Source organism: Sciurus carolinensis, chromosome 16 (assembly GCF_902686445.1).
Source record: "Sciurus carolinensis chromosome 16, mSciCar1.2, whole genome shotgun sequence".
NCBI lineage: Eukaryota > Metazoa > Chordata > Mammalia > Rodentia > Sciuridae > Sciurus > Sciurus carolinensis.
Genome location: NC_062228.1, coordinates 52,340,583 through 52,352,789, shown reverse-complemented (window position 1 = coordinate 52,352,789; position 12,207 = coordinate 52,340,583).

Genomic DNA, 12,207 nt, shown 5'->3' with positions numbered 1-12,207 from the left:
CATTTCAACAAAGAGATAGAGATTCTCAAAAAAAACCAAACGGAAATCCTTGAAATGAAGGAAACAATAAACCAAATAAAAAACTCAATGGAAAGCATCACCAAAAGACTAGACCACTTGGAAGACAGAACCTCAGACAATGAAAACAAAGTATTTAACCTTGAAAATAAAGTTGCCCAAACAGAGAAGATGGTAAGAAATCATGAACAGAATCTCCAAGAACTATGGGACATCATGAAAAGACCAAATTTAAGAATTATTGGGATTGAGGAAGGCACAGAGATACAAACCAAAGGAATGAACAACCTATTCAATGAAATAATATCAGAAAATTTTCCAAACCTGAAGAATGAAATGGAAAATCAAATACAAGAGGCTTACAGAACACCAAATGCACAGAATCACAACAGATTCACACCAAGGCACATTATAATGAAAATGCCAAACATTCAAAATAAAGATGGGATTTTGAAGGCTGCGAGAGAAAAGCATCAGATTACATATAGGTGAAGACCAATACAGATAGCAGCAGACTTCTCAACCCAGACTCTAAAAGCTAGAAGGGCCTGGAACAACATATTTCAAGCTCTGAAAGAACATGGATGCCAACCAAGAATCCTATACCCAGCAAAACTAACCTTCAGATTTGAAGATGAAATAAAATCCTTCCATGATAAACAAAAGTTAAAAGAATTTACAAATAGAAAGCCTGCACTACAGAATGTTCTCAACAAAATATTCCATGAGGAGGAAATGAAAAACAATGGAGGTCAGCAAAGGGAGGAACTTCCTTAGAGAAAAACTACTCAAAGGAGAAACCATGCCAACTTAAAAACCAAAAATAAGCCAAATGACTTGGAATACAAATCATATCTCAATAATAACCCTCAAAATTAATGGCCTAAACTCATCAATCAAAAGACATAGACCGGCAGAATGGATTAAAAAGAAAGACCCAACAATATGCTGCTTGCAAGAGACTCATCTCATAGAAAAAGACATCCAAAGAATAAAGGTGAAAGGATGAGAAAAAACCTATAACGCACATGGACTCAGTAAAAAAGCAGGGGTTTCCATCCTTATATCAGATAAAGTGGACTTCAAGCCAAAGTTAGTCAGAAGGGATAAAGAAGGACATTTCATACTGCTTAAGGGAACCATAAATAGGGAAGACATAACGATAGTAAATATTTATGCCCCAAACAATGGTGCATCCCTGTACATCAAACAAATCCTTCTCAATTTCGGAATCACATAGACCACAACCCAATAATTCTGGGCGACTTTAACGCACCGCTGTCACCACTAGATAGATCTTCCAAACAAAATCCAACCAAAGAAACCATAGAACTCAATAACACAATCAATAACCTAGACTTAATAGACATATACAGAATATTCCATCCATCAATGAGTGAATTCACTTTCTTCTCAGCAGCACATGGAACCTTCTCGAAAATAGACCATATGTTATGCCACAAAGCAGCCCTTTGGAAATGCAAAAAAATAGAGATACTGCCTTGTGTTCTATCAGATCATAATGGACTGAGTAGATATCAATGACAAAATAAAAACCAGAAATTACTCCAACACCTGGAGACTAAATAATATGCTACTGAATGAATCATGGATAACAAAAAACATCAGGGAGGAGATAAAAAAATTCTTAAAGGTCAATGAGAACGACGATACAACATATCAAAATCTCTGGGACACTATGAAAGTGGTATTAAGAGGAAAATTCATTGCATGGAGCACATTCCAGAAAAGAATGAAAAGTCAACAACTAAATGACCTAACATTACAGCTGAAAGCCCTAGAAAAAGAAGAACAGAAAAACAGCAAAAATAGAAGACAGGAAATAATTAAAATCAAAGCTGAAATCAAGGAAATTGAAACAAAAGAAACTATTCAAAAAATTGAAAAAACAAAGAGTTGGTTCTTTGAGAAAGTAAACAAAATAGACAAACCCTTAGCCACACTAACAAAGAGAAGGAGAGAGAAGATTCAAATTACTAAAATACATGATGCAAAAGGAAATGTCATGACAGATACCACTGAGATACAGAACATAATGAGAAGCTACTTTGAAAATCTGAATTCCAACAAAATAGAAACTACCAAAGACATTGACAAATTTCTAGAGACATATGCTCCTCCCAAACTGAACCAGGAGGACATACACAATTTAAACAGATCAATATCAAGCAATGAAATAGAAGAAGTCATTAAAAATCTACCATCCAAGAAAAGCCCAGGACCAGATGGATTCTCAGCTGAGTTCTACAAGACCTTCAAAGAAGAACTCATTCCAATATTTCTCTAACTATTCCAGGAAATAGAAAAGGAGGGTACCCTACCAAACTCATTCTATGAAGTTAATATCACCCTCATACCCAAACCACGCAAAGACACATCAAGGAAAGAAAATTTTAGACCAATATCCTTGATGAATATAGATGCAAAGATCCTTAGCAAAATATTGGCAAACCGTATCCAAAAACATATTAAGAAAATTGTGTACCACAATCAAGTGGGGTTCATCCCTGGAATGCAAGGATGGTTCAACATCCGTAAATCAATAAATGTAATCCATCATGTCAATAGACTTAAGGATAAGAATCATATGGTTATTTCAATTGATGCAGAAAAAGCGTTCGACAAAATACAACACCCCTTCATGCTCAAAACACTAGAAAAAAAAGGGATAGTAGGAACATACCTGAATATTATAAAGGCTATTTATGCTAAGCCCATGGCCAACATCATTCTTAATGGAGAAAAACTGAAACCATTCCCTTTAAAAATGGCAACAAGACAGGGATGTCCTCTTTCACCACTTCTATTCAACCTTGTCCTCGAAACTCTAGCCAGAGCAATTAGACAGACCAAAGAAATTAAAGGGATACAAATAGGAAAAGAGGAACTTAAGCTGTCACTATTTGTGGATGACATGATTCTATATTTAGAGGATCCAATGACCTCCTCCAGAAAACTTCTAGACCTCATCAATGAATTCAGCAAAATAGCAGGCTATAAAATCAACATGCATAAATCTAAAGCATTTTTATATGCAAGTGGCGAAACAGCTGAAAGGGAAATGAGGAAAACAACCCCATTTGCAATAGCCTCAAAAAAAATAAAATACTTGGAAATCAATCTAACCAAAGAGGTAAAAGATCTCTACAATGAAAACTACAAAACATTGAAGAAAGAAATTGAGGAAGACCTTAGAAGATGGAAAGATCTCTCTGTGTTCTTGGATACACAGAATTAATATTGTCAAAATGGCGCCATACTACCAAAAGTGCTATAGAGATTCAATGCAATTCCAATTAAAATCCTAATGACGTACCTTACAGAAATAGAGCAAGCAATCATGAAATTCATCTGGAAGAATAAGAAACCCAGAATAGCTAAAGCAATCCTTAGCAGGAAGAATCAAACAGGGGGTATCACAATACCAGAACTTCAACTATACTACAAAGCAATAGTAACAAAAACAGCATGGTATTGGTACCAAAATAGACAGGTAGATCAATGGTACAGAATAGAGAACATGGACACAAACCCAAATAAATACAATTTTCTCATACTAGACAAAGGTGCCAAAAATATGCAATGGAGAAAAGATAGGCTCTTCAACAAATGGTGCTGGGAAAACTAGAAATCCATATGCAACAGAATGAAACTAAACCCCTATCTCTCACCCTGCACAAAACTCAACTCACAATGGATCAAGGACCTTGAAATCAGACCAGAGACCCTGCATCTTATAGAAGAAAAAGTAGGTTCAAATCTTCACCTTGTTGGCTTAGGATCAGACTTCCTTAACAGGACTTTCATAGCACAAGAAATAAAAGCAAGAATCAATAACTGGGATAGATTCAAACTAAATAGCTTTCTCTCAGCAAAGGAAACTATCAGCAATGCAAAGAGAGAGCCTACAGAGTGGGAGAATATCTTTGCCACTCATACTACAGATAGAGCACTAATTTCCAGAATATATAAAGAACTCAAACAATTCTACACCAAGAATACAAATAACCCAATCAATAAATGGGCTAACGATATGAACAGACACTTCACAGAAGAAGATCTACAAGCAATCAACAAACATATGAAAAAATGTTCACCATCTTTAGTAATAAGAGAAATGCAACTCAAAACTACACTAAGATTCCATCTCACCCCAATTTGAATGGCAATTATCAAGAATATAAGCAACAATAGGTGTTGGAGAGGATGTGGGGAAAAATGTACACTCATACATTGCTGGCGGGGCTGCAAATTAGTGCAGCCACTCTGGAAAGCAGTGTGGAGATTCCTTAGAAAACTTGGAATGGACTCACCATTTGACCCAGCTATCCCACTCCTCGGCCTATACACAAAGGACTTAAAATCAGCATACTACAGAGATACAGCCACATCAATGTTCATAGCTGCTCAATTCACAATAGCCAGACTGTGGAACCAACCTAGATGCCCTTCAGTTGATGAATGGATAAAGAAACTGTGGTATATATATACAATGGAATATTACTCAGCTATAAAGAATAATAAAATTATGGCATTTGCAGGCAAATGGATGAAATTGGAGAATATCATGTTAAGTGAGATAAACCAATCTCAAAAATCCAAAAGATGAATGATCTCACTGATAAGCAGATGATGACACATAATGGGGGGTGGAGGGGGGCAAAAATGGAAGAAGGAGGGACTGTATAGAGGGAAAAGAGAGGTGGGAGGGGTGGGGGGGAAAATAACAGAATGAATCAAACATCATTACTCTATGTAAATGTATGAATATGCAAATGGTATGCTGTTACTCCATGTACAAACAGAAACAACATGTATCCCATTTGTTTACAATAAAAATAAATTTAAAAAAATAAAAAAATGGGGACTATAGACACTGGAGCACATAAATTTGTCATCACACAGATCATCAATACAAAACTGTTTAGTGGAAAAATAATATTCAGTACATCAGAATACTATGGAGGCATTAGAAAAGAGGCTGTAAATATATTTATTGAAAAATACATTTAACAATAGTTTCAATTAGCATAATAATCTACATAGAAACTAGTATGCATAGTATGTTTCTAGTTTCCCAAAATTCTATATAACTATTTCATATGTGCATAGGTACACTAAAGCAGTCTTACCCATATATTCACAGTAGTGAGTTCCTACTTCCTTCCACTTTCTTCCTAAGATTTTTCTCCATCAATGTATGTATTTTCTTTTACATATATATGTGCTCAGTTGTAGATGGACACAATATCTTTATTTTATTTATTTATTTTTATATTGTGCTAAGTATCAAACCCAGTGTTTCATATGTGCTAGGTAAGTGCTCTACCACTGGGCTACAACCCCAGCCCAATGTATTTTCAACGTGCAGAGACGTTATTAATTAAAAGAATGTGAAAGTACTTTTTACTATGATCAGCAAAAACAAATACAGCTCTCTAGTAAGTTCATGTCCAGTCAGGATGATAAATCAAACCCAAAGGAATTAAATATTTGTATTGAATATGCAACAAATGTCAAGTCTCTAGATGATTAAAACAGAGGTTCAGAGATGAAAATTACTTTAGAATCAATTCAGTGTGTTGGGGGTGGAGGTAGACAGACACTGTGGTATCAGCACAAGAGAAAGGATGATTAGCACAAGAGAAAGGATGATCATCTGTAATAATCTCCACCAGTTACCATGTAGTCAAGTTCAAAATCAAGATAAGGAAGTCACCTGGGTCTACAATAGAAAAGGGAAGTCAAACCCATGGTTAAAATAGGACAGGAAATGGGTCCCACAAAGAAACTGGGTACAATATTCAGTGTGGGTGGGTATCATGGCCTCACATATGGTGGGAGACAGCAGTATGAACAAAAAACAGAAACTAGGGCTGGGGACATAGCTTAGTTGGTAGAGTGCTTGCCTCACAACCACAAGGCCCCGGGTTCAATCCTCAGCACCGCCAAAAAAAAAAAAAAAAAAAAAAAAAACCACAAACCAGTTGGTCCCAGGTGTTAATGCCATTTCTAATTCAATGATGCAGGGCAACACAGGGAGATAAATGTAGGCCCTAGCAGAGGTCTTTTCAGTTATATCAGACAAATATTTCCGGTTTAATCTGCTGAGTTTTCTATCACAAATTAACTTGTAGATGAACAATTCTGGGATATGGAGACAGCTGGAAAATCACATGCACAGAAGAGACTTAGCATAGCAGGCCTAAGACTGCTAAACAAAAAAAGGCCTAGTTGCCAGCTTGTTTTTTGGCTGGTTTCAGGAACATGGGACTTTGGAGGGTTCCTTCCATTACATTAACTGGTAGGAGTGGTTCACTGAGCTGGAAAGTGTACAGTGTGGTTTATCCTGGACACCTTCTCATAGCTGGACCTTGGTACAAGATAGGCAGATGGCACCTGCATGATCGGTCCCAATGAGAACCTTAGGTACTGATCACTAAGGGGCTTCCACTGCAATAGTTTACATGTATTGTCACAATTAAATGCTGGAAGGACTTCAACAGTTCTATTCCTTAATTCTGAACTTCTGCCACTTGATATTATAGAGCAACCTTATTGGTAAAATTATTAATTTTATTTTTCAAATTCCACTGTACATAATTTTGTTTTGGTAATACTGATGTTCATTGATAAATTAAAAATAATTTATGGAATTATAAAATTTTAAAATGCCAGCAAATACTCATTGCCAGAGAAAATCAATGACTATTCCTTTACCAATAAATTATGTATATGCAAAATTTTTTTATAAATAAGTATTTCTAATTTGAAAATACTATAGAGGATACAATCTGATTTTACAAAGCCTGTTATATTCTTCTCTTACTGTATGTCAGTATCAGCATTTTATTGGCCTCATTTGATTATAAGATAAATACAACTCTACAAATTTGTATTGTTTAATACTTATTCTGTTTATAAAAATGGACTTAACACCAGGTGTGGTGGTATATTCCTATAATCCCAGTGACTCAGGAGGCTGAGGCAAGAGGATCACAAGTTCAAAGCCAGCCTCAGTAACTCAGCAAGGACCTAAGCAACTTAGTGAGACTCTATCTCAAAATAAAAAGGGTTGGGGATGTGACTCAGTGGTTAAGCACCCTGGGTTCAATCCCCACTACCAAAAAGTGAAAAATAAAAATAAAAATGAAGTTAAAAGCCAGGCTCAGTGGGACACACCTCTAATACCAGCTATTCAGAAGGCTCAGGCAGGAGAATCACAAGTTGGAGTTCAGCCTAAGTGTCTTAGCTCTTAAAAAAGGCTGGGGGGCTGGGGATACAGCTCAGTTGGTAAGAGTGTTTGCCTCACATGCACAAGACCCTGGGTTCAGTTCCCAGCCCCGCAAAAAAAAAAAAAAAAAAAAAAAAAAAAAAAAAAAAGGATAGGGGATGTAGCAAAGTGGTAGAATGCCACTAGGTTCAATTCCTAGTACTTGGGGGGGTAAAAAGGGGTGACATCATCAATACAGTGTTCTACCTTTTGGTATTTTAACCTCATAATCATAACTTCCCATTCTTTGACTTCTGATTATACTTTCTGACACATACTGCTTTCCAAAAGACATGCTTTAATGCCAGCAACAAAGCCCACATACATTTTAATCCTGCCCCAATAATGAATAGATTTGATGAAATTACCAAATTCCATTTTTGAAGTATTTATTTCATAAAGCTTGAGAAAGAATACGGGGTAGGGAGTTTGACAAATGTCCTTCCAATTTTGCATAGCTCTCACCTGAGAAGTTGGATTAAAAAAAAAAAAAATGTACAGCAACCAAAAGACAATCACATCAAACCCTACCTGGAAGTGCAGAGAATTACAAGTCATGACCAATTCAGGATTAAGTAACTACGTCAGACATTTTCAAAGTGTTACTGTAAATCTTGTATTAGTTCTGTTGAAATTTTAATTGTGCATATGCAGCGTATGCTCTTGCAGTTAACAAAGCCTAAGTCTTAGTATGAGAAAAGTTCAAAATTCAGAGATGGGGGAGAGGCCAGGGGTCAAGTGTAATAAGTTAACATTCAAAATAGTGGTCTGGCCTGGATTGCACCACTGAGTGCACTCTGCATTTTAATTCATATTTGCTCCCCAAGTCATTTTCTACAGGTTTCCTCTTCTTGATACTTCTGAATAGAACCCTTACTTCACCACTTACAAGGGAGCTCTGCTATATGGTCCTGAGACCACTGGGACTTATTGAACTATGGTGAAACCTTCCTCAATGAATGTTTTCCCTTGTAAACTTCCTAGGATGACATTTTTCACCAGCATGGATTCTGTGAACAATTATAAAGTAGGAATTTCAACTGAGTGTTCCCCACACATCCACCTCTCTAAGGTTTCTAATAAGACTAGGTGTGAGGTTTTATTAAAGATGGAAGAACAGAGGAGGTTGCTTTCCTGGCTGCTCCATGGCATGAAAAAGAAAGAGGGCAGTTTCTCAGCAAGGTGGGTAAACAAAAATTTTTAAAAAGGGGGGGATTTTATTGTAATTTAAAACTGGACATTCAAAGCAGATCAGGGAGTTAGGAGGTTGGATATAAAAAGGAAGAAGAAACCCCCAGCAGCACAGCCACTGCCAGGGACGTGCTATCAGTATTAGCCAGAGCAGTCCCTCCACAAGCAAAGTGGAGAGATAAAGGAATTAAAGGAAACCACATTTTTAGGAGGCCCAAGGGGTGTCTGGGTACTGAGGGTTTAGAGATCACAAACATTGCCGACTAAACTGAAAACGTGCTGCACAATATCCTTGTGTGGGAAAGAAGCCACCATTTCTCCAGGCGGTGTGTAGAGGATAAAGGAAGGAACTATTCTGCAGCAGCAGCACGGGGACTGGCAGCTGAGGGAGCCAATTCCTTGAAAATCTGAGTTTCCCCTAAAATACAGGCACAGTTTACAGCACAAAGCACAACATAGAGGGTGCTTACGTGGTCAGTAGAAAATCAAACATGGAGAGAGTACACAGGGGACAACTGGTTGTGGAAATCCACCTGGCTTTACCCCTCCATTTCCAATCCAGTTGCCAGCTGGGAAAGGTGTGTCTAGCCAGGAACTCGGAAAGGCGGGGATAAGAGAGATTGATTTTGGAGATTGAATGCAAGACACTAAACATGGGGTCCACAGGTGACACAGAGGGGTAAGAATTGACTCCTGCACGCCAGTGGAACCCAGGGGAGATCCCTGGGGTAGTCCTCCAGCGTGGACCAGCAATTACTGGGCCCTGGAGGTGTGCTGGTTTAAAACCTCCAGACCAGTTGGCATTTGGTAAAGAGCCTGGAGCCCACCTAAGCCTAACCCTTGCCTCCAGGAATTCTGTCTACAGGATTACTTGTCACTCCAGCAATCTGGAAGGTGAAGCATCACACTCCAGACGACCCCACTGAAAACTGCTGGGAAGAGCAGCTGAGAATCTCTTGAACTCCAATGGAAAGAATTCTCTAACTTTTCCTCAAGACTTTTTTCTTTGCTCTCTTGTTACCATAATGGTACATGGACATTTGTATATACTCCTGTTTTTTTTTTTTTTTTTTTTTTTTTTTTCCTCTTCTCACTTCTTGCATTATTGAAGACAGTATTTTTCATGGATCATGTTTTTGAGGGTTAGGATGTTTGATTAGTGTATTTTAATTTTTTGTATTCTTTTTAATTTAAATTTTACTTTATATATTTTTCTTTTATCTATATTTCCCTTGATGGTTTTTCTCTCTTTTTTCCTGCTAATAAACTGTTGTTCTATTTCTCTCCTCCTCCCTCATAATCATCACATCCAACATCACTGCTGTTTTCTCCATGTCCATCATTCAAAATTATAAACCTTCTGCAAACTTGCTGTTTTTGTGTGCATTGCTGCTTATTGTGATCATTAATATTGCAGATGTCACAGTAGGAACTATTTGGTTTGATGCTGTATATTGTTTGCATTGGTGGCTATTGTTATTTGTCTCCCCCTAGAGAGTGAGGTACTAGTAGAAGCCTTCAGGGACACTATCAGTTCACAGGGTAGAAACTCGACTTTCTCAGATCCATAATGTTAGACAGACTCACAAACAACACGAAAAAGCAAGGGAACAAATCACCCTAAACAAACCAAGATACCCCAATAACAGACTCCATCAACACCACGTGGAAGAAATACTAGAGAATGAATTTAGACCGTACATAGTCAAACTGACCTGCGAAGCAAAGGACAGTATAAGGAATGAAATCAGAAAGAAAATACAGGAAGTGAAAGATCACTTGAATAAAGAAAGATTCTGGAAAAGAAAAGAAAAGAAAAGAAACCCTTGAAGGATAAAATAAAATAAAAATTCAACTGAAAGTATCACCAACAGACTAGAGCACTTGGGAGACAGAGTTTCAGGCAATGAAGACAAAATATATAATCTTGAAACAAAGTTGACCAAGGAGAAAAGATGGTAAGAGACTATCAACAGAAGTTCTAAAAATATAGGATAACCTGAAAAGACCAAATTTAAGATTTATTGGGAGAGTTGAAAGCACAGAGATACAAAGGAAATGAACAATCTTTTCAATGAAATAGTATCAGAAAATTTCCCAAACCTAAAGAATGAAATGGAAAATCAAATACAGGAGGCTTACAGGGTCACAAATTTAAAAAGTGAGAACATACTCACACCAAGGCACATTATGATGAAAATGCCTAACAAACAGAACAAGGGTAGAATTTTAAAAGCTGCCAGAGAAAAATAATAGGTAACATTTAGAGGGAAACCAATCCAGATCACAGCTGATCTCTCAACCCAGAACCTCAAAGCTAGGAGGTCTTGGAATAATATATACCAAGCTTTGAAAGAAAATGGACGCCATCCGAAAATACTATACCCAACAAAATTAAGCTTCAGAATTGATGATTAATTAAAAACCTTCCATAATAAACAAAAGTTAAAAGAATTCACAACTAGAAAGCCTGCCCTACAAAACATACTCAATAAGATAGTTCATGAAGAAGAAATGAAAAATAAAAGTAAAAATCAGCAAAGGGAAGAACTACACTAAAAGAACAGTGAATCAATGGAAAAACTAAATCAAATTAAAACCAGAAAAAAAAAATTAAAACCAGAAATAAATAAAAATGACAGGGAATGAAAATTTTATCTCAATAATAACACTGAATGTGAATGGCCTAAACTCATCAAAAGGAAACAATCAAGAACATGGAGAACCTACAGAATGGGAGTAAATCTTTGCCACATGCACCTTAGAGCATTAATCTCCAGGATATATAAAGAACTCAAGCTAGGTATGGTGGTGCACACCTGTAATTCCAGCAGCTCAGGAGGCTGTGGTGGGAGGATCATGAGTTCAAAGCCATCCTCAGCAACAATGAAGCACTAAGGAACTCAGTGAGACCCTGTCTCTAGATAAAATACAAAAAAGGCTGGAGATGTGGCTCAGTGGTTGAGTGTCCCTGAGTTCAATCCCTGGTACCAAAAACAAAAAACAAAAAAAGTTAACACCAAAAATACCAAATAACCCAATCAATAAATGGGCAAAAGAACTCAAAAGATACTTCACAGAAGAAATACAAATGTTCAACAAATATATGAAAAATGTCTAACACTTCTAGGCACTTAGAGAAATGCAAATTAAAACTACACTGAGATTTCATCTCACCCCAGTCAGAATGCCAATTATCAAGGAATAACAAACGTTGGCAAGGTTATGGAAAAAAGGTACACTCATATATTCTTGGTGAGACTGCAAATTGGTGTGACCACTCTGGAAAACAGTATGGAGATTCCATAGAAAACTTGGAATGGAACCACCACTTGACCCAGTTATCCCACTGCTTGGCATATACCTAAAAGAATTAAAATCAGCATGCCACATCAATGTTCATCAAGCTCAATTCACAATAGCTATGCTATGGAACCAACGTAGGTGCCCTTCAATAGATGAATGGATAAAGAAAACATGGTACATATACACAATGCACTATTATTCTGTCATAAAGAAAAATGATATTATGGCATTTGCCAGTGATGGATGAACTGGAGACCACCATGCTAAGTGAAATAAGCCAATCCCAAAAAACCAAAAACTGTATGTTCTCTCTGATATGTGGATGCTGACTCAAAATAGAAGGGGTGGGGGTGGAGAGAGGAGTGGACATTAGGTAGATTGAACAGGGAGGAATGGGA